Below are 19,710 nucleotides of genomic sequence, written 5' to 3' on the forward strand. Positions count from 1 at the left end.
CCTTCAGTTAAAAACTCTGTTTATGTAAACAATAGTAAAACCAAGCTTTTCAAGGAGTTTTAGCTTCATTATGTCCATAAGGTACTTTAGCTCTTAGAAAAAGTAGCTCTTTCTATAAAACCACAACATAATAGTGAAATACTCCAGCCTTCAGCTCATGTATCACAAGTTCCTTAAAATTCAGCCATGTTTAGAAATAAAATTTTCAGTTATTTAACATTAGAAAGAAATTTTTCAGTTATTTAATATTAGAAAGAAAAAAAATTGGAAGTACATTTTTTCCTGCATGAAGAGTCTGTGAACGTTGGTTGGTGTTCAGATCCTCTTTCTGAAATGTTTAATGTGAATTCTTGGTGATTTTGTTTTGCTGCTGTCACATATGCTCCATCTGTAAGATTTGAATCACTCTTGAAGAAAACAGGAAGATCTCCATGGTGACAAACTCCTGTGGTCTGAAAAAAAAAAAGGGGGGGGATAATATTTTCTCTATATTCTTATGTTTTTATTTTGTGGGTTTTTCCCCCTCAAGATGAGTTAACAATAATAAACATATAAAGGCATGGTTTGTAATATTCAGTTAAACAAAATTTTCCTGAATGTTCAAAGAATCTGTCCTCTCTGACATACACCTGCAAAAAGCTATCAGCATGCTGCTATGTAGTGAGAACTCTGCAGGAGGGATACATGAGCAAAAACTGCTGCAGTCTCACCCACACGAGAGTTCCAGAGCTGGTGAATGTTTTTTCCTTAGCCTTCCCTTATGAAAAATTAACACAGAAACATCTCTCTCATAGATCCTACCAAGATGAAAACACACAGCATTCGGTGTTTATACACCCTAGTGAGTGATGCCTGTGAGGCTGCTCTGAGCAAGTGGAGCAGAGGGAATCCCCTTGAAGGGGGCCAGGCTTTGCCCCCCATTATAATGACAGCAACACTCAGAAGTCCTCTTGTTCCCATGACCCACTGTGCAAAGGAGGAAATGGAACATTTGTCCCAAAGGTCTCACATTCCTAGTTACAGACTTTGAGGTGTTTTACTCAAATCACAGAAAATTGTAAAAGACAGAATATCCTTCAAAGTTAGGGTGAAAAAACACCCAGCCTCTTCTACTTTGCACCATCTTGGAATGGTTGGTCTCAAAAACACCATGGGATTGAACTGTGATTTTAGCACAAATTCAACTTACATTATATAAGCAAAGCATTTCTAGCAGTTACCTTGTTGTTGGTACATCATAAAATTTGTGTGAATAAAACTATATGGGTTTTTAACTGGAAGATTAAACTGTGCAAAATGGCTGGCAAAGAAAGCCCAGTTGTGTTTTGCTCCTCCAGTACTCTGTATTCACATTGATCCTGTTAAAAACATTACAGGATTCCCTGTAGGATAGCAGCCAGCTGAGCTTATGCATTTTCTTGTTGCTCCTAACACATTATATAGCAAATTCATTTATGTTAAAGCTTCTTGTAAAATATTTCAGATCATGATTTTTCAGTAAATTGTTTTTCATGTGAAGTTTTTTTCAGTTTCTGTAATTATGACGGGGTACATGCACAGCCAGTTCCCCAAGAAAATGACCTTGGCTTCCCCTAATCTTATACAGGTTTTATAACAGAATATTTATACTTATTCAGTAGGGTTGCTCCTGATTTATATGGGTTTGTCTTTGAGAGAAAAAAGGTAAGGAAAGGTACCACAGAATTATAAGGGTCATGGTTTAACCACAGCCAGCACCTAAGCCCCAGCAGTGGCTCGCTTGCTACCACAGTGGAATGGAGGGAGGGAATCTGAATGGAAAAAGTGATAAAATATGGTGGGTTCAGATGAAGACAGTTTATTAGATAAAGCAAAAACTGTGCATGCATGCAAACAAAGCAAAACAAGGAGTCAATTCACTGCTTTCCATGGTCAGGGAGGTGTTCAGTCATCTCCAGGAAAGCCGGGCTCCATCCCAGTGGCTTAGGAAGACAAGAGCCATGACTCTTAACATCCTCCACATCCTTCATCTTCTCCCAGCTTTATATGCTAAGCATGATGCCACACGTTCTGGGATATCCTTTTGGTCAGCTGGGGTCAGCTGTGTCCTTTCCCAGCCCACTGTGCACTCCCAGCCCACTCCATGCCGGGGATAATGAGGAGCAGAAAAGACCTGGATGCTGTGTAAGCTCTGCCCAGCAATGACTAAAACATCTCTATGTTATCAACTCTGTTTCCAGCACAAAAAAACCCCACAGCTCCATACCAGATACTAAGATAAGAAAATTAACTCTAACCACAGCTAAAGTTAGAACAATAGGATAGAGTTTTTTAAACTTTGAATTCTGGGGAAAAATAATTCTGGAACAAATTAGCAATTTGTAAACATGAAAATGAGTAATGTCACTATAGAACACGAAACGACGACACACACAATGCTGCTCTCAAGGTGAACAAAAAGAGGGAAGTTTATTTTCTGACTCCAACATTTATAGTTTTCCAAAAGTGACAGTGGATTGGAGGGTGACAGTGCCACCTCTCCAATGACACTGGACAAACCAACAGTCCATCAAATCTCTCTTCCTCCATGAAAGAATGCAAAACAATAAAGTTATTTACATAAAGTGTGTGAGAAAGTTTGTTACAAGAATGCAGACATCAGAAGGCTTAGCAAAATCTTAAAAAATCAGGGCGACAAGTAAGAAATAAAATGAATTTGTCAAGGACAATCTGTCAAATTAATCTGCATCACTTCTGTGTGATAGGTCTTGTGAGTAAAGGAGAAATATAAGAAACATAAGTTATACATCTAGAATTCAGCAAAATCTTGGCTATCTTATGTGAAGCTTTCATTGGCAGGAGAGGAAAACATGGACTAAATGCAATTGTGACTAAAAGGTGTAAAAATAATTAGATCGCATACCAGGCTGAAATTAAAAAGATTAACTCATCAAATGAGCAGATAAATTTACTGTAGGACATCTGCTGCCTGTCCTGAGCCGAAGTCCATTGCATTCTTTCATTAGCAATTGACAGCAGCACCAAGCACTCACCCAGGAAACCTATCTGGCAAAAAAGGCAGGGTGCAGCTGTGGCCATTTGAATCACTGTCTAGACTATGCTAATGGTACCAAGTCATCTCCATCGGCTGTAATAAGAGCTGAGATTCCTGTCTCACACAGAGACCCTCCCATTTTTTTTCTTAGTTAAGAGTGGAGTTAGTGAATCATATTTCAGTCAATTTTTAAAGAAGTTATTTTTGACATTCAGTGGTTTAGGTCTAATAGCAAATCATGAAAGAGAGTAAGACTTTTGCCCTGCTCTTCGTGATGGAAGAGGCCTTCAAGTTCTTGGGAGCAAAATTCCTTCATTTGGTTCATTTTATGGTCTTACTGTTACTGACAAATGGAGAACATTAGCTCCTATTACCTGTTTTCTCCCCATTAGCACCAAGCACCTCACAGACAGGATTAGGTAATCCTGCCTTTCTCCAGACACAGAAATAGAGACAACAGATACATGGAAAATCAGTGCAAAACTGAGAGCAAGACCGCATGACTCGTCATATCCACCCACCAGGTCTTGATGTCCTGTGACAGATTTTAACTGCAAATTGTCTTTTTCCTGTTCTAATAGAAATCTGCGTATTTTAATGGAGGTACCAGGCACCAAAACACAGAAGCAATAAAGAAGAAAGAGTGGAGAAAAAGAAAAATTTATAAACTACTACATATGCATTCAAAGTACTGTTGTCTCGCATTTCTCATCGGGGATTCCTGCTCCTGATACTTTACTTAGGCATGTTTGGGATCAGATGGAAATGGAAAAGACTCAATGAGTCCTTTCCACCTTTCATTATATAGGGCTTGATCACATTGTGCAAATGTTTGACCCCCAAAAGGAGCAGAATCAGACAAGAAGGTAACAGTCCTTCTGCCATTATTAAAGCTTTCATGTTCATTAACATCACAGTGGGGAAAAAGCACAAAAATGGAGGCTTCCAGCTAAGCAAAATATATTATAGAATACTGAGAATTTGTGAGTAATGAGATGTATGATCCAGCATCACTCAGCTTTCTCATTTCCAAATTGCAATGAGATCTGAAATTGCCCATTTTCTCGTCAGTTACTGAGGGTTAACAAAAAGAACCATTCTTTCTCACACTGTGCTCCCTAGAGAATTTCTAAATCATGTGATTTTGCCATTGTGGCCCTTTCTGCTTTCAGAAGTGTCTCTGGAAAAATGTCTATTGTCCCCAAATGCCTGTTAATTGTGCTCAGTTTACTATGAAATCATTGTTTTTCCTTCTAATGGCTTCTTCTGCAAATCAAACAGAGATCAGCTCATCCATCTGAGCTCACGCTTTCCTGCACATTAACAACAGTGCAGAGGGAAGCTAAATTATGCCCACAGTTATTGCAGGCAGTCATGATCTTCCAGCTAATCTCAGAGTAATGTCACTGGAATCCCATTATCTTCAGCAGTAGAGATTAGGCTGATTTGAGCAGTTATTTTCTATCAAGTTCCTCCTCTACCAGGTACTGAAGTTTCAGGGCTGATATACAGTGTTAACAACTTTGCAGCACAGCTTGCATTCAGTGCTTCAGTGGAGTGCTCGCTTTCTTGGCTACATTGGCACTGGCCACGTGTGTGCTCAGGTGTTGACAGCAATGCAAGCAGACAAAATTCATTTGCATTGAGCTTCAGCAGTGCAGAAGTACCTGTTCAAAGATGGTCAATACAAGCCATCACTGAACAGATCAAAACTGACCATGAGCAAGGCCAGAAACTGGTTCTCTTACAGTTAGATCAGTGAGGTACTGGCATGGGTTTGTTTTTTTAGAAAAATTAGGTGTTGAAGTGGGAGTAGCTCAGATACAACCATTCTCCTTCATGAGGCTGCAAGAATGCAGTGCTCCAGACTGTTGTCCAGCAACAGACAGCCTCCAAAAGTTACTCCAGATAGGAAAAATGCCTTTTCATGCATGGAGACTGCAGGTTCCCACTCCAGCACCACCTGCCTGCACTTCCCAGCCCTCAGCTGCAGGCTTCCTGGGACAACACTGGAGATCCAGCAAGGAAGTGTGCACTGCTCACCACTAAATACTTTCCTTTTTTTTGATTAAACTGCTGTTTCATCTGAGCTGGTAATTTGCACTCCTAAATTATATATCCCAATTAAATCAAAAAGAAAAAATAAAGTAACTACAAATTGATGTGAAAACTGGAATAATCAGTGGAACCTAAAACCTATGATACATTTTTAACATTTCAGTATTCACAAAAAAGCTATAAATGTATCTGTATAAAGCTCCAACTGCTGCTGTAACAGAAACATGTTCATAAATTTTAGGAAGGTTGTAATTGGGTATTTAGGCATTTGCAGGCTAATTTTGCCCCAGAGCACTCAATTTCCTCTCCTTCTCCCATAATTTTCTTGAGCTGCAATTTGAATTCCTACTCCCCGCAAGACCCACAACGTGGTATGGCATTAGCTACAGTTCTACTCAAGGCACCTGCCAGTTTGCCAAACCAAAGCTGGTTAAGACATACTGCCAAGACATGTCCACTAGCTCAATCAGTCTATCAGTCACATTAAATTGTAGTACTTGAATGGTTGGATGTTTCAAGAGCAGTGTTGGCACCTCTGTATCTGAGTAAATTTAGCCATAAGTTAATTTTTCTGGAGTTAGAATTCTCCATTTGTTCTTGTTACAAACTGAAGTTTACTTATGAAGTGTATTCTCAGTTTAAAACATCACCCTTGCTACTGCTACCACAGCCCAAAATTGCACTTGCTTGGATAGTACATGGGAAACCTGTGGCATCAGGGAGATTGTGTGAAAGGGAAGGAAAATCCTGGAAGTCTCCAAGGCAGCAGAAGTTTGTAAGATGAGAAACCCGCACCTCTTTAAGATGCTTTCTGTGAAGGCTCAGCAAACTCCTTCTCAAATTAATTTTGCACACTTCCAGAGGCCGCTAATGGATGTGAACACTGATGTTTTCTCTGGCAGCTGCAAATAGGGGATCATGCATGAAGTCTTACTGGAGCCAGCTGAGGGCCATGTGGTTTAGCTGAGCAATTGAAATACCTGGATAATGCACTCAGTGTACAATTACTGCATCTTCTTACCACCTCATAATCTTGAGGCTTTCCAACAACAGAACCTCTGTTCTGGCTTCTGAACACAACCAAAGAGCAGCAATTCATTAAAAGACTTGTTAAGTTGACCAGAATATTTTCAGTGTTGTGGAATGGCTTTCAAGCTAAGAAATCAATGAAGCCTTTCCAAGTATCCATAAATCACCTTGAAATATTTCTCAATAATTTAAACTCCTGCCCAACCCTGTTGAAGCCAACAACATTAAACAGGCACAGTTGCAAGACAGAGCTCAGTGAAGGACACAAGCCAAGGGGGAATTTTAGGAAGAACAACAGAAGTCTGAGAAGGGCTCACAAGCAAAACAGTCCATGGTGGCCCTGGGACACTTCCAGCAGAAAACCTCCTGCAGAAATAATTTTTAAAAGATAACCTAAAATTTTACCAGTAGAGGGAAACAGAGCACCTCTGCTGCAACGTGCTCAGAGACACAGGGCTGGCTCTGCTTTTCTGATGAGGAGCTGCTCTCCTGCCCCTTCTCCTGCTTACCCACTTGCACCCTGCAGCTGCACACTTGCATGCAGGCAGCCCTATGCCCGGGGGCAGCCGAGGGCACTGCCCTGGCCACTCCATCTGCTCAGGTCAGAGATGAGCAACGCCTTTATCATCTTGCTGCCCAGGCTTTTCTCTTCCTGAAAATGGGATCGTTTGCCCTTGGTATATAAATGAAACCTTCAAAGTTTGTTTCATGAAGTTAGGTTGCTAAATATCCATTAAAGCTCTTAAATACAAGTAGCTTCATCTTCAAAGCTGTTACATACCTCTGACTTAATGGAATTTGTGGCTTCTCAGTACTTCTGAAAATCCGGCCCCTAAATGTGTATTTCATCACTCATGTTTGGCATTAGTATCCTGCCTAGAGAGACAGAGTTGTTTGGAGCGGTGTAGGTTGATTTGTTTCCCTCAATCTGTCATGAAATATTGAAATACTTTTATATTAAAACTATAATTGCTATTTTCACTTGCTCTTCAGACTCTGCTTTTTTCATAGATGTGATTTGTGGTGTACAAGTTTAGATAAAAAGGCGTTATACCTGTGACTTGTATGGTATGAGCAGAGCAGCAGTTTCTTGCAAGCAATGATAGCATGAAGTCTCAAAAGGAAAAATAATTCCATGCCTTCCCTTGGTTGGATCCTGTCTTTGGCAGCTGGGTAGAAATAGCATGGTCAGAGGAATTTTCTACTCATGCAAACCTATGTGCAATTTGTGCTTCACCACCCATCTCAGCTTCCCCTTCTGTGTTCCATGTTCTGCAGTGGCACCTGAAAAATTGCTTCTCTTAGTAGTGGTAAAGAAGGGAAGCTGGCTGGCTGTGTTTTAAATCTGCCATCATTAGTGCAGCAGTTATACAGAGCAATGTCAGGCCAGTTGTTTTAACCTACAACAAGTTGTAAATAACTTTTAAAATGGATTTCATTTCCTGAAGTCACACAGTGGGGAGGAAGAGCAGGAGGTCAGGGGTCTGGGCCTCCCATCACCAAAGTCAGGTGAGGTTCTGCCTTTGGCCAGACAGCACAACTCACTCCAGGTTGCAGCCAGGATGTGACTGTGATGGGCACCTGGGCCTTAAGGGCACTTCTGGATCCTGAAACTGAGAGCGCTCCTTGAAGAGACCTAAAAGTGCAATCACTTATCTGTGTGTACAAAGGCAGCAGCCTCGATTGATGCTTTAATTCCTGAAAGCCACAGTCTCACAGCAAAGTGGTTCAGAGGTGTGAGTCATCATTAGTGGAGCTTTTACAGGTTCAGTTTCACTGTTGGGTAACCCCATGCCCATTAATACAGTCTTCTTCTTAAAGGAGTCAATATTCTACAACCATTCAACAGCAATTAAAAAAAAAAAAAGTGTCTCATTTAGGAGGATTATCATTCTCTAGATGATTTTTCCAAGAATCTAGGTTATTTTGGGGTTTAGTCTCACCACTAAAATTTCCTTGCATTGAGAAATTGGTCTTACAGAGAACCATTGAGGAATTACTGGAAATGAGAGAGTCTGGAAGTGTTGCACAGGAAATGTGTGTTTTTTCAGTTGTGCATTTATAGATTTGTCAGTGAAAGGTGTAGATGTAGCACCACATCGGTATTTCATGGGCAAGAATCTTTATTTTTACTCCTTCTTATATAACATACCATTATAATAATCACTGCTTATCATGATAAGCTTGTACATTGCTGGAAAAATGTTGGACAAATGATACAGCACGTGAAATTATTGGTATCATTTGTTTCAAAGTGAAAGTAGCAGACTGTTTTAGTATAGGCATTTTTACAGGCTCTTTTTTTCTGCAGTTTTGTTCTGTTTGGCTTTAATAACAGTCTGTGCAGGAGTGATACAAAGAAATAGTTACAACCTTTTTTTCAGAGTGAACTATAAACTACAAGTAAAATACAACAGATAGGATTATACTAAATTGCCTCAGCCATCAAGCTTTTTCTTCTGCCTATTATCTTTTACATTTAAAGCATTGCTTATTTGATTCATTTTTGCATCTTGCTTGTTGAGAGGGGAAAAGGAGAAAATTTTCTTACAGGTCACTCATTCTGGCTGATCTTTTTTTTTAAAGAATTATTGGGTTATCTAAAACTAAATTTGGTATTGACAGTGGTAGCTGTTCTACAACATGAATTAGGTTACAGAAATCATAATACTGGATCAAAAATAATTTCTTCCAAGTAGTTTAGTCTGAAAATTTGTTTCCTTTTTAAGTAATCTGTATCATGCTTAAAGGCTTTTCCTTCTAGGTACAAGGTCAAGGAACTTGCTTTCTAATGGAAGAAGTGCAGGGTTTTTTCCATTTTCCTTTGATACTAAAGGATAAATATCAAATACATTGCATGTATAATAACAAGAACTTCCTGAGAGCTGGAACCAATAATTAACAGTATTGTCAAGATTGTCACGGGCTGGTGGATAAAGCTGGAAAACAGCTTCATCAAAAGCTTTTTATTCATCTATTTAGTGCTTGTATTGACAATTGGAAAGAATAATTTTGTAACTTTAAATGATTTTTTAAGCCTCTCCATTTCTGTATGAGTTTGGCTGAGGGATGCTTTAGGTAACAGAAACTTAATTATATGGTTTTTTTCCTTTTTCATAAAATATGAACCCTTGTTAAGGAAAAAAAAAAGTAAAACCACTCACTGAAACGCAGAAAAATATTCTCTTCCAAAGCAATAGGTGATAGCAGTACCGATGATGTTTTGCTTAACTGAGCTCTATTGCTCACCTCCCATTGTATGAAGACTACAGAGAAGATAATTTTAGGCAAGCCATTAGTATTCTTCAAAAATGTCTAAATAAAAAAAAAAAAATACAATGCATATGGCAATTGTATGTATTGCCCGTATGTATTGCCTGTCCTGTCTTTTTTCATCTTGCATTTAAAATTGTTACAATTTAAAAACCACACAAAACCACAAACAAATAACATATAACAAACAAAAAAACAGCAGGAAACCCCCAAACAAACAAACAAAAATAAATAGTCCACGTGGTGCTCCCTGTCTCAGTCAGAGTGTGGCTTTTTGATGATTTAGGCAGCAGGAGTGTGTCTCCCCTAGTTCCCCTAATTCTCCTGCCATTCACTGGAAGTGATCATGAATGATGACTGCTTGATCTGAAGTTATTTTATTTGCTACTTATTTCTCCCATGTCCTGAAGACTTAAGCAAATAGCAAGGCAGATTTGGAGGTCCGAACAAAACATAAAATACACTTCTTATTTCACTAAACTGATCTACATTCAAAGTAGTTATTCATTGGAAGAGATACCTTCCTATGGCAATAAGTTCCAAAAATAAAGTACTTTGCAATGGCCAGGTGAAAACCATCTTTGCATCTGTATCTCTGCAAGTGTTATCATACTCTGCTTAAGTGCTTTTAGCTTGTAAATTATTCAGATGGAAACATTTTGCTGCATATGATGACACTGAAGAGCTGTGAAATGAAGAGTGGTGCACAGGGACAGAAGTATGCACAGACTTTGCAAGTACCTTTCTCTGTTCCTCAAAATCCTAAATCTGCAAGGATTTCTGATGTGTACAGGACAAAAAAATTGCTCTCCAGTGCTTAACTTGATAAGGAATGTTCTCACCCTTCTATGCCATTACTTCTGCTGAAGCACTGTAGCAGCAGACAAATACTGTTCATAGCAGATGCTTCTGGGGTTTTGTGCTATTTGGTTAACTTCATAACACTAACAAGTTTAATATTGGACCAGCTTTCTTCTCCCTTACTTTGTCCCCACAGTCTTGCCTTGTTTTTATTTCGTAAGCTGTTTGTAACTCCTCGGGCAGTGGAGCAATCCAGACTGTCAAAGACAAAATAAAGCTCCTGGTACCACTCAGTTTGGCTTACAGCAGTCTCTGGTACCTGGCTTCTGTGTGGACACGACACAAATTCCAGCCTATGTGACAACAGCTTAGGACTCAAGGAATTTTGCCCTGCTTGTAGTCTTATGCATGAATTTCATGCTAACAACTCAGTGTGGCAGTCACGTACAGCCTTCCTCCACCTCCTCCCCCACTGCTGGTGTGTTAGGAGAAATAATTCTCATTCTGTGGCTGCTAGATAACAAAAGATAACAAAAAAAATCCCTGTAATGCATGAACCAGGCACCCCTTACCAATTCAAGCTCAGCTGTGACATTTTGCTACAGGATGGCCTCACATATGACCTGGAACATGGACCACAGGTCAATCAAACAATTTTGTAAGGATGCTCATGGGCATGATCTACAGGAGGCAGGGATTGTAAGTGTGCTGCTAGTTGTACTCTCTGCTCAAGTGTGTATCAGGGATGTTTGGGTTTTCTTTTTCTGCATGCTGGAGCCTGGATGAGACAAGCTGGTTTTTGATTATAGGGATTGGAGCTACATGCATATTGTTCTCAGCTACACAGCATGTTAGATTACTAACATTTTAGAAATCACCAACTCCTCTTCTGGCAAAACCGATTCTTTTCTGCAGTCTCGCAGCATGAGCATTGTTGTCACTTGAAAATGAATTTTTCAGGATTGTGGTTTATATCACAGTTCTCTTCTTCCTCTAATTTAGTTTCCACCTGTGTTTTTCATAGATGCAGATGGAGTATATGCTGGAAAAGCACCAAGCAGGGCATCATTCTTTTGCTTTCACTATTAACACGCTCCTGTTGATAATAGCTGCTGTGACAGGTGGGAGCCCTGAATCTGTAGCAGGTTCCCACTGAGCTAGTGACTCCATAAACCCAGGAAATTATGAGCTACATCATGGGAGTTTACACCAGAAGTGTGTGCAATAGGTACATATCAAATACATGAGTACAAGAAAATCTATGTAATATGGTGAAGGAGGGGAGACAAATAAAACAAGCTTAGTAAACAGAGAATGGCTTGGCTGGGGAGGGGCCTTAAAAATCACCTAGTTCCAACATCTCCTCAAGGGCAGGACACTTTATACTAGACCAGGCTGCTCAGAGCTCCATCCAGCTTGTCCCGAAATACTTCCATGGATGGGGCATCTACAGCTTCTCTGGGAAACCTGTTCTGGTGCCTCACTACCCTTACAGTAATAATTTCTTCCTAATATCTAGTCTGAACCTGCTCTCTTTCAGTTTGGAACCAGTCTCCCTTGTCGTGTCACTACTGAATTGTCTCTCAGGGTAAATGCCTCAGAGTGTGCAAGTGCTCAGCCTCACTTCAAGCCTGCAAAGAGCTTCTGGAAAGGAAATGTGTGATGAATGCTGCACTGTGCATCCCTCAACTCCTAAATGTCTCTTCTGTGAACAGGACTTGGCAAAGAGGAACCAGACAGTCAGACACAGAGCTGTCACAGGCAGTTTGGGAGAACCTAATTACCAATAATGTGTGAAAAAACCATGGGTTTGGCATGCTGAGTTACATGGCTGGCTGTTCAGATGGAAGATGGAGTATAAGCCAAAAACATCCAAATGGTTCTGCAATTCTAACTCCTAGATATTGGCTCTGCAATGAGCAGCTCTGATCTGACAGAGGAATCAAACTTCCCGTTTTCATAGTATGAGCTTCCCAAAAGGGGGGTTGCTGCTCAGGCAAGCCATTCCCAGATACTTGCATGTGTTGGTCAGGACAGAAGTCAGCAGTGAACACACAAAGTGTGGAGCTGAGGTGAAGCTCTGTTTTTCCTGACTGAGCTCAGCCTCCAACTGTTGGAGGAAAAATGAAAGAATGTGTGGATGGGCAGGAGGTAACACTGAGGAAAGGAAGCTGGGATGCTGGAGCCTGTAGCATTGTTTGAAGACAACAAAAGCTACTGAGGATGCAAATGCTCTGGCAGCAAGTGCAGCTAGACGGGCATAGGAGAAACTACTAACTGGAGGAAATTCCTGCCCATGAATGTTGGCTGCTTTGTCTTCTGAGTCTTGCTGGGTTTCTGAGAGGACACAGTGACATGAGCTGCTTCTTGGGGAATGACAATGCTGAGGCTGTGTGCAGGACCTGAGCGTGCATGACATGAATAGCGGATTTCCTCAAGTCAGATCTCTCTGAATAAAGAAATGTCATCTCTTTCTTCAGCCAATTATTTATTCACTTTCATGAAAGCAGGATGGGGTGAGAGAGAGAAAGAATACCAGCAGACATTGGAATTTGAGGGTAGAATTAGAATTGTAGTCTGTCTTTTACTCATGAGGCAAAATTCTTAATATAAACATTAGGTATTGCATGCTCCCATTACGATGGCTGCGTGAATAGGCATTGCTGCTGCTGGTGGGGGGGCCTGCCTTGTCAACAACTGGCTTCGATGCAGTCAGGTGTGCAAGAAAGAGAGGTAAAGGGGCCAGGCAGCAGCTCTTCCTCAGGGCATCAGCAAGAGAAGGAGCCAAGGCTGGGATGGCTATAACCTGGGTTTAAAAGAAAGTTAAAGTCAAGTCTGGCTGGGACCTTCTGCTGCAGAGAAGATAGAGATGACATCAACAGGAGCAGCAGCTGGAGCTGTCAGGGCTGGGCTTTGCAGTCACTTGGAGATGCCTGTACAATCCTGCTGGGACTGCCTTTGGAAGGCCAACAGAGCTGAGCAAATTTCCATCCCTTTCAGTATTGCCCCTCTTAGTTCCTGCCCTCCTCAAATCCCTTCCCAAAGGTTTCCTGTGCAGAATACAAACATGTCTGCTGGGGCCAACCCTTTTGCTGCTTTCATCCTGCTGCCTCTCCTGCAGGATCTACCCAGCTCCTGCTTCAGCAGCTGGATCCTGGCTCTGGGCTGTTTGTACAACGTTATTAATGTGGCAGCGCGGCTCTGGACGATCCCTGCTGGTGCCACCTGCAGTGTGTGTACTGATAATGAAGCAAAGTGCTGCTCTGCCCCATCACTTACCATCTCAGGATCTTGTTAATTACTACTGCTCAAGGAGCTTATTTGTGCAGTAAATTATTGATGAAAGCAGCTCTGTGAAAATTTGAAATTTCTGTGTGTCATTCTCCTGAATGAATAACAGTGCATGAACACTTGCAGCAAACACCACATCTCCCTGATCTGAAGAAAGGGAGGGGAAAATAGACAAAAGCATTTTCCTTGGGTGACTGCAAAGGTACAGAAAATATTTTGCTTCTCTATGATCATATTTGATTTTCCTAGGAGCTATGTTCATATTAAAGAGAGACTGAGCACTGGAACAGACTGCCCAGAGGGGTTGTGGATTCTCCATCACTGGAGAAATTCAAGAACCATCTGGATGCAATCCTGTGCCATGTGCTCCAGGATAGCCCTGCTTGAGCAGGGAGGTTGGACCAGATGCCCCACTGTGGTCCCTTCCAGCCTGACCCTTCTGTGTTTCTGTGAGTGTAGTGAGCTCCCAGCAGCTATCAAGAGACACTCAGCTTGAAACGAGGAGACAGCGGGGGATTAAATGTAGGATGCTTCCTTCAAAGTGTTGTATCCTCATTGTCTTATTTTGGGAGTGTGTTTAAATGGGATCTTGCTTGCATAAATATAGTAAATTTATTTAAGAAAATAATCGGAGAGGAAAAGAATTCTCTGCTGATTAATCCAGAGCTGCTCCTCCTAGAAGCACAAACTCCAGGCGCTGGGGCAATTCACTGCACAGCATCACTGTGAGTGTGGCTAGCAGCACCATGGGTGACTTTTGTCTTTAACACTTGCTTTCTGCTGTCACTTTGCAACTTTGGACAAAAAATGACTCTTGAAGAATTTCAGAGGCAGAATTCTGTATTTCAGGTATGGGTTTGCCAGCAAAATGACTATCTGTATTAGAGCATGAGAACAAATGCCCAGAATGGGCCAAGGAGGGAAGGAGAAAACAGCTGTCAAAAGGGGAAGTTCCATTCTGTTGGAGCAGGAAGCCTGGCAATTGCCTGGAAAGGCAGGAGTAGGTTGGGCAGCCTACACAAAGCAGGCTGCAATACTGCCAAAGAGGAAGAGCTATTCCTTTGCTCCCCCTCCAAACTGTAATTGGGCAGCTAAATGCATCCCTTTTCCTGCTACTGTTGGCAAGATGAAAACTGGAGCTGTGCTGGGAGATTCCCACATGGCTGTGGGAGGGGGGCAGGGGAGCAGGGGTGATCAAAACCTCTGCCTGTTCTCCCAGCTATGCCCCAGCTCGGGGTGCTGATCCAGCATGGGAATTGTGGCAAAAATGAAAAGAGCAAGGTTTTAGTTTGGCAAATTGCTTGCTGTGGAGTCCTGGGGATAGTGCTGTGATCCTTTAAATAATAAATAGACAGCCCTGGTTTCTGGGTGACCTGACATGATCACATCTCTTGGAACTGGCACGTGGTGGCTCAGTCCGCCCTGAGGGCCACGAGGGACAGCAACGACAGGAGGACACAAGGGCTGCCTGAGGAGGTGACACAGCCTGGGCAGAGGCAGGACTGGGGGAAGAGGATGCAGTGCTCACTCAGTCTCTCCACTTATTCCATGGAAATTGCTCTGTGGACTGGACTCTGCAACAGGCTGAGCCTCAGGAAGGAGAAAAGAGTGGAAATGAGAACCTGAATGGGGGAAAAGTGGAGCAGAGAGATGAGAGAAAGGAGCAAGGGCAAGGAACCAGGGAGGAGGAAAAGTAAGAAGCCAGACAAGATATGCCAGAAGGAAGAAAATCAGCCCAAATCAGAAAGCCAGCTTCAGAGGTGTCAGAGAAATGGAAAGGTGTGAACAGGTCGGCCACTTTCAGGTTAGAGTATCCTGATAAGGGTATTTGCACATTTCAAAGGGGTGTGGGGGCTGCAGTGGGAGCACTGCTCTGCACTTCCAGGGGCTTGGGGACATGTTCCACCTGCCAACCACTGCTCAAAAGCTGCTCTCAAGTCCCAGGAGGGGCTTTCTGGGTATCCAGAAAAAATTGTCCCACTCCTGTGTACACAAGATCCATAACTTAACCTGGCACCTTTAAAACACTTTACCATACTTACATAGACTTTTCACAAGCTGCAAACTATGCTTTTCTCAACAATGAGAAATTAGTATTTCTAAGAAACCTGAAATGACCATAATTTGTTTTGTACTGCAGAAAAAGCCCTGGGCTTCTTGCCTGGCTTTTGTTTTCCTCCATTATTAAACAATAATTATGCCACTGTATCCAGATGTCTAAAAAGTAGCCAAACAGGTTTTCATTTTATTTAATAGTATAGCCAGATTAAAAGAAGAAGGGAATTAAGCCCAGTTGCCATGATCTGCTGGAGTCAGGTGAGAAGATCCTTCCCAAGATCCTAAGACAAGATAAAGCTGTAATTTATCAGCTACTGGAATCATGAGTTCATTATGGATTTAAAAAAATTATTGTATTTCTAGAGAGAATTGTTCAGAAGTGCAAGCTCACATTAACACACTCATTTATGAATGATCCTTAAGCAAACCCAAAATAACTTTGCTCAGAAATGTGTCTTCCACTCCTAGGAGCTGGAAAAAAAAGGCTTTAGGTCAGTGCCTGTGGAGAAGTTCAAGTGGGTAATAAAGAAGTGCATGAGTCCACATAGCACTGTCCATGAACTACAAATTTTAAAAGGCTAAAAATCAGGACTACTATTTGCTAAAGCACAGCTCTGTTCTGTGGGCCTAATCCTGAAGACCTTTAAGATCCTTTAAGACCTTTTAAGATCTTTTAGACCTGAAGATTCTTTAAGAGCAGTATAATGTTGGAGACACTGAATTGCCCAGAATACCCTGAAACACAGAATATTTAAAAATATTAAATTAAAAATTTAAAAATATGGAAAAGCTATATTTTTAACATACATTTTCTCTCCATGTCCAGAGTGGTTACTTGTTCATGGTTATGGAATGTGGGAGTGTGAGGTGTTTGCCTTAAGTAAAAACTATAGGATAGCTCTGCAAACGGTATTAGAAAATTTGGCTACATTCATATTTGCTTTGTCATGACAGATATGACATTCTAATGTAAAATGAACCTTAATCTGGTCTATATGTGGGGAAAAAATTAATTCCTAAAATTCTGATACTCGTCCAGAAATCAACATGAAGACAAAGACTGTGAAACCATACTATTTCCAGCTGAGTAAAAATCTGCTGTGAAAATAAAGCATTCTAGTTCAATTACTCTTCACATAATGTCTGTGTCAAAGTTGTGTCATACATACTTTTCAGAGTCATCAGCAAGTTGAAAAACGTTTCATGGAAAAGTCTGCATTGCAACAGGAAGAATTCAGTGTGTGTGTGTGTGTGTGTGTGTGCATGTGGGACAGCATTGGGGTCTTGTAATTTGGTTTTTCTCACTTGGAGGAAAAGTCTTTCAAGCAAAAACAGGAATAAGAGCTGCAGCTTCAGAAGTTCATAAATAGGATTTTAGTAAAGGTTTGCAATATAGTAAAGAGAGGAAGTATTACATGAGATTCAAATTTCACATTAAAATTCTCCTGTAATATGAAAATTTTCAGTCTGTTTTACACAAGATATTGCTTGAGTTTTGTACAAATTGAGCAATATATTTGGAAAATTATCCTTATTTCCTGATCCTGCTCAAACTGGCCCAAAGGCAGGATCCACACCACCGTCCCTGCTTCTTTCCCTGTGCAGCAATAATCACATGCTGGATACTCTTCTAGAAACCACAGGAGCCTTTCCATGACACTCCCAAATGCAGCCATATGTTGTGAAGACCTGAGGCAAGGGTCAGCCCCCCTGGCAGAAAAGGGTGCTGTGGAATATCTGATTTGTCCGTGCCATAAGCAACGAGCAGGATGCTGATCCCAGGTGGATTTGATGTCTCTTCCCTCTCCATTGTATTTAATAGGAAGCTGCTGTGCTGCACTCAGCCTGGTGAGGGTCACATTCTGTTTGCCTTCCCTCTCTGCAAGGTGTCTGGGGTGTCCCCTCGGCTGAGTGAGGAGACAGCCACACACAGAGACCTGAGGTGGCAGCAGCACCTTGTCCGCTCATGGAGCGTGAGGGTGGCAACTCCTCGTGTGCTTTTTTAGGAGGCTGTCAAGCAGAAGCCAAAGTGGGTGTTGACTCTCACTGTTTCACAGCACAGCAAATTCCTTCTGGGAAGAGAGCAAGTGGTTCATGCTCGCACTATTGGATCCCCCTGGCCTTGATATCAATTCAGGTCTTATGTGATGTTCCTCCACAATATGCTGTTGGATGTACAAAGCTGTAGCATTAAATAGGTCACTTTGTCTCTCTTCATTATAGTCTTAATTTTATCACTCCACTCACATTATATGCTTGGGTGTTTACTGATCTTGAAGTCAGATAAAAATGGTAGTGTATGGCTGCATCCTGCCCTTGATGAGAGTGAACGTGAAATCCAGCTAATTCCATTTGAGGGCCTGCCTCCAAAATATTTGGCACTAAGGCAGGTTCAGTACAAATGGGAAGTGACACTGATTGACAATACCAGCTTCCTCATGCCTGGCCATTCCCTGCTTTACACTGGGGTTGGAGGAAAATGTTTTACCTCTCCCAAAGAAGGGCATTTTGCCTTCTGCTGTGAGAATTGGAGGCCATTTGCCTGAGGAGAGCAGTGGGTAAGTGGGTTTTCTTTCAAACGACAAAAAGCAAGGTTGGACCCAATGCAAGAAAACCTCCCTGTTAACTACTGTGCGGTACACCAAACAGCCTGCTGTTGCAATAAAATATTTATAACTAATCATTTTGTTAAATGAAACATGTACTTTATGACACCTTTTATAATTAACAAGCCATGTTCCAGCTGATTTTGCACATGGTGTTTCACGGTTTATTACCAGGTACTATGAGGAGACATAATAAGTACCTACAATAAGTACCTACAAATAACCGCCCATATTAAGATGTAGTATTGCAAAGAGAAGCAATTAAGCTCCTGGGAAGCTTCGTGTTATTTGTTTGTAAACAAGTGTAAGGGTAGGAACTTTGCCAAACAAAAGATTGGGTTAGTGGGATGATAAAGCAATAAACCTCGCAGTGCATGGACACACTGTGGTGGAGCTACAGTCAGGGAGTCATGAGGAGGCTTTAGCAGAGACTTTAATGAAGCTGGATTTTGCTGACAAATGGTGCTTAAAGATACTGGTATGGTTAAGCTGTATTTAATGATGCCTTAGATGTCCTGAGTGCTGGGATTAACACTGAAATAATGGCTCATGATCTCAGTAAGGTGATCTCGGTGGACTTTGGTCACATGAACATATTCAACATTCACCATTAAATTCTCCAATTTGCAGATTAAAGACTAAAGTAAGAGGCTTGAGGGTGTTGTGCTGAGGAGAAACCTCAAACACCTGTCTTTCATATTTTCCTCAGCAAGTCAGAGGTTGTAGATACAAGGAACTCAGAGAGATTCATTTTAATCAAACCAGAGAGCAGCGATGTTGCAGAGATCACTGACTTGACCACAGCAATGCAGAGAGCTAAGTCATCTCCTAAATTTTCCTGCTGTGCAAGCACAGGACAGCCACTGCCCCACTGCCACCATTTTCCATGGCTGCCTGTCAGCACAAATCTAGTCAGGATGGGTTTACTCGCGTGCTTCATCTTGTAGTCAAAAGCTAGAACAGGTTAAAACAACTAAAACTCAACATTTTCATATGGCAGATGTCATCTGAGGTCACAGCTCCAAATGCTCATTGAAGCGTCTTCTGAGGAAGAATTATCCCTTGATTAGAGCAAAAAAAAAGTAGGTGTCTTGCTCCTGTTATCCCTGCCTGGCAGAACAAACCGGATGTGCAATGTGGAAGAAAGCCCGGTCTGGTGCACCTGAGCGAGCCTTCCTCCATCAGAGCTTCCCAGCACATGCCCCAGCACTCCCTGGGGAGGGATGGAGTAGGGAATACCCCTCTGATACACACAGATGCCCTTCATCTCCCCTGAGCTGCTGCCTGCTTGCCTGGCATGTGCAACCCCCATGGCAGGGGGACAAAGCTCCTCACCCCACAGGGACACCACTGCCACTCAGTCCAAGCCAAGGGACAGGCAGGGACTCTGCATGCTCACTGCCAGGCACGTGCCATGGTCTTGGGTCCCAGCACTGCAGGACTGGCCATCCGGTGAATTAACCAGAAATGTGGCAACCTCTGTCTTGCTCTGAATGTAAAGGCTGAGGCTGGCTCTGTTGGTTATTTGGAAACTGGCAGTCCTCATATATTTTTACTTTG

The sequence above is a fragment of the Motacilla alba genome, chromosome 1, assembly GCF_015832195.1.
Source record: "Motacilla alba alba isolate MOTALB_02 chromosome 1, Motacilla_alba_V1.0_pri, whole genome shotgun sequence".
In the NCBI taxonomy this organism is placed as follows: Eukaryota; Metazoa; Chordata; class Aves; order Passeriformes; family Motacillidae; genus Motacilla; species Motacilla alba.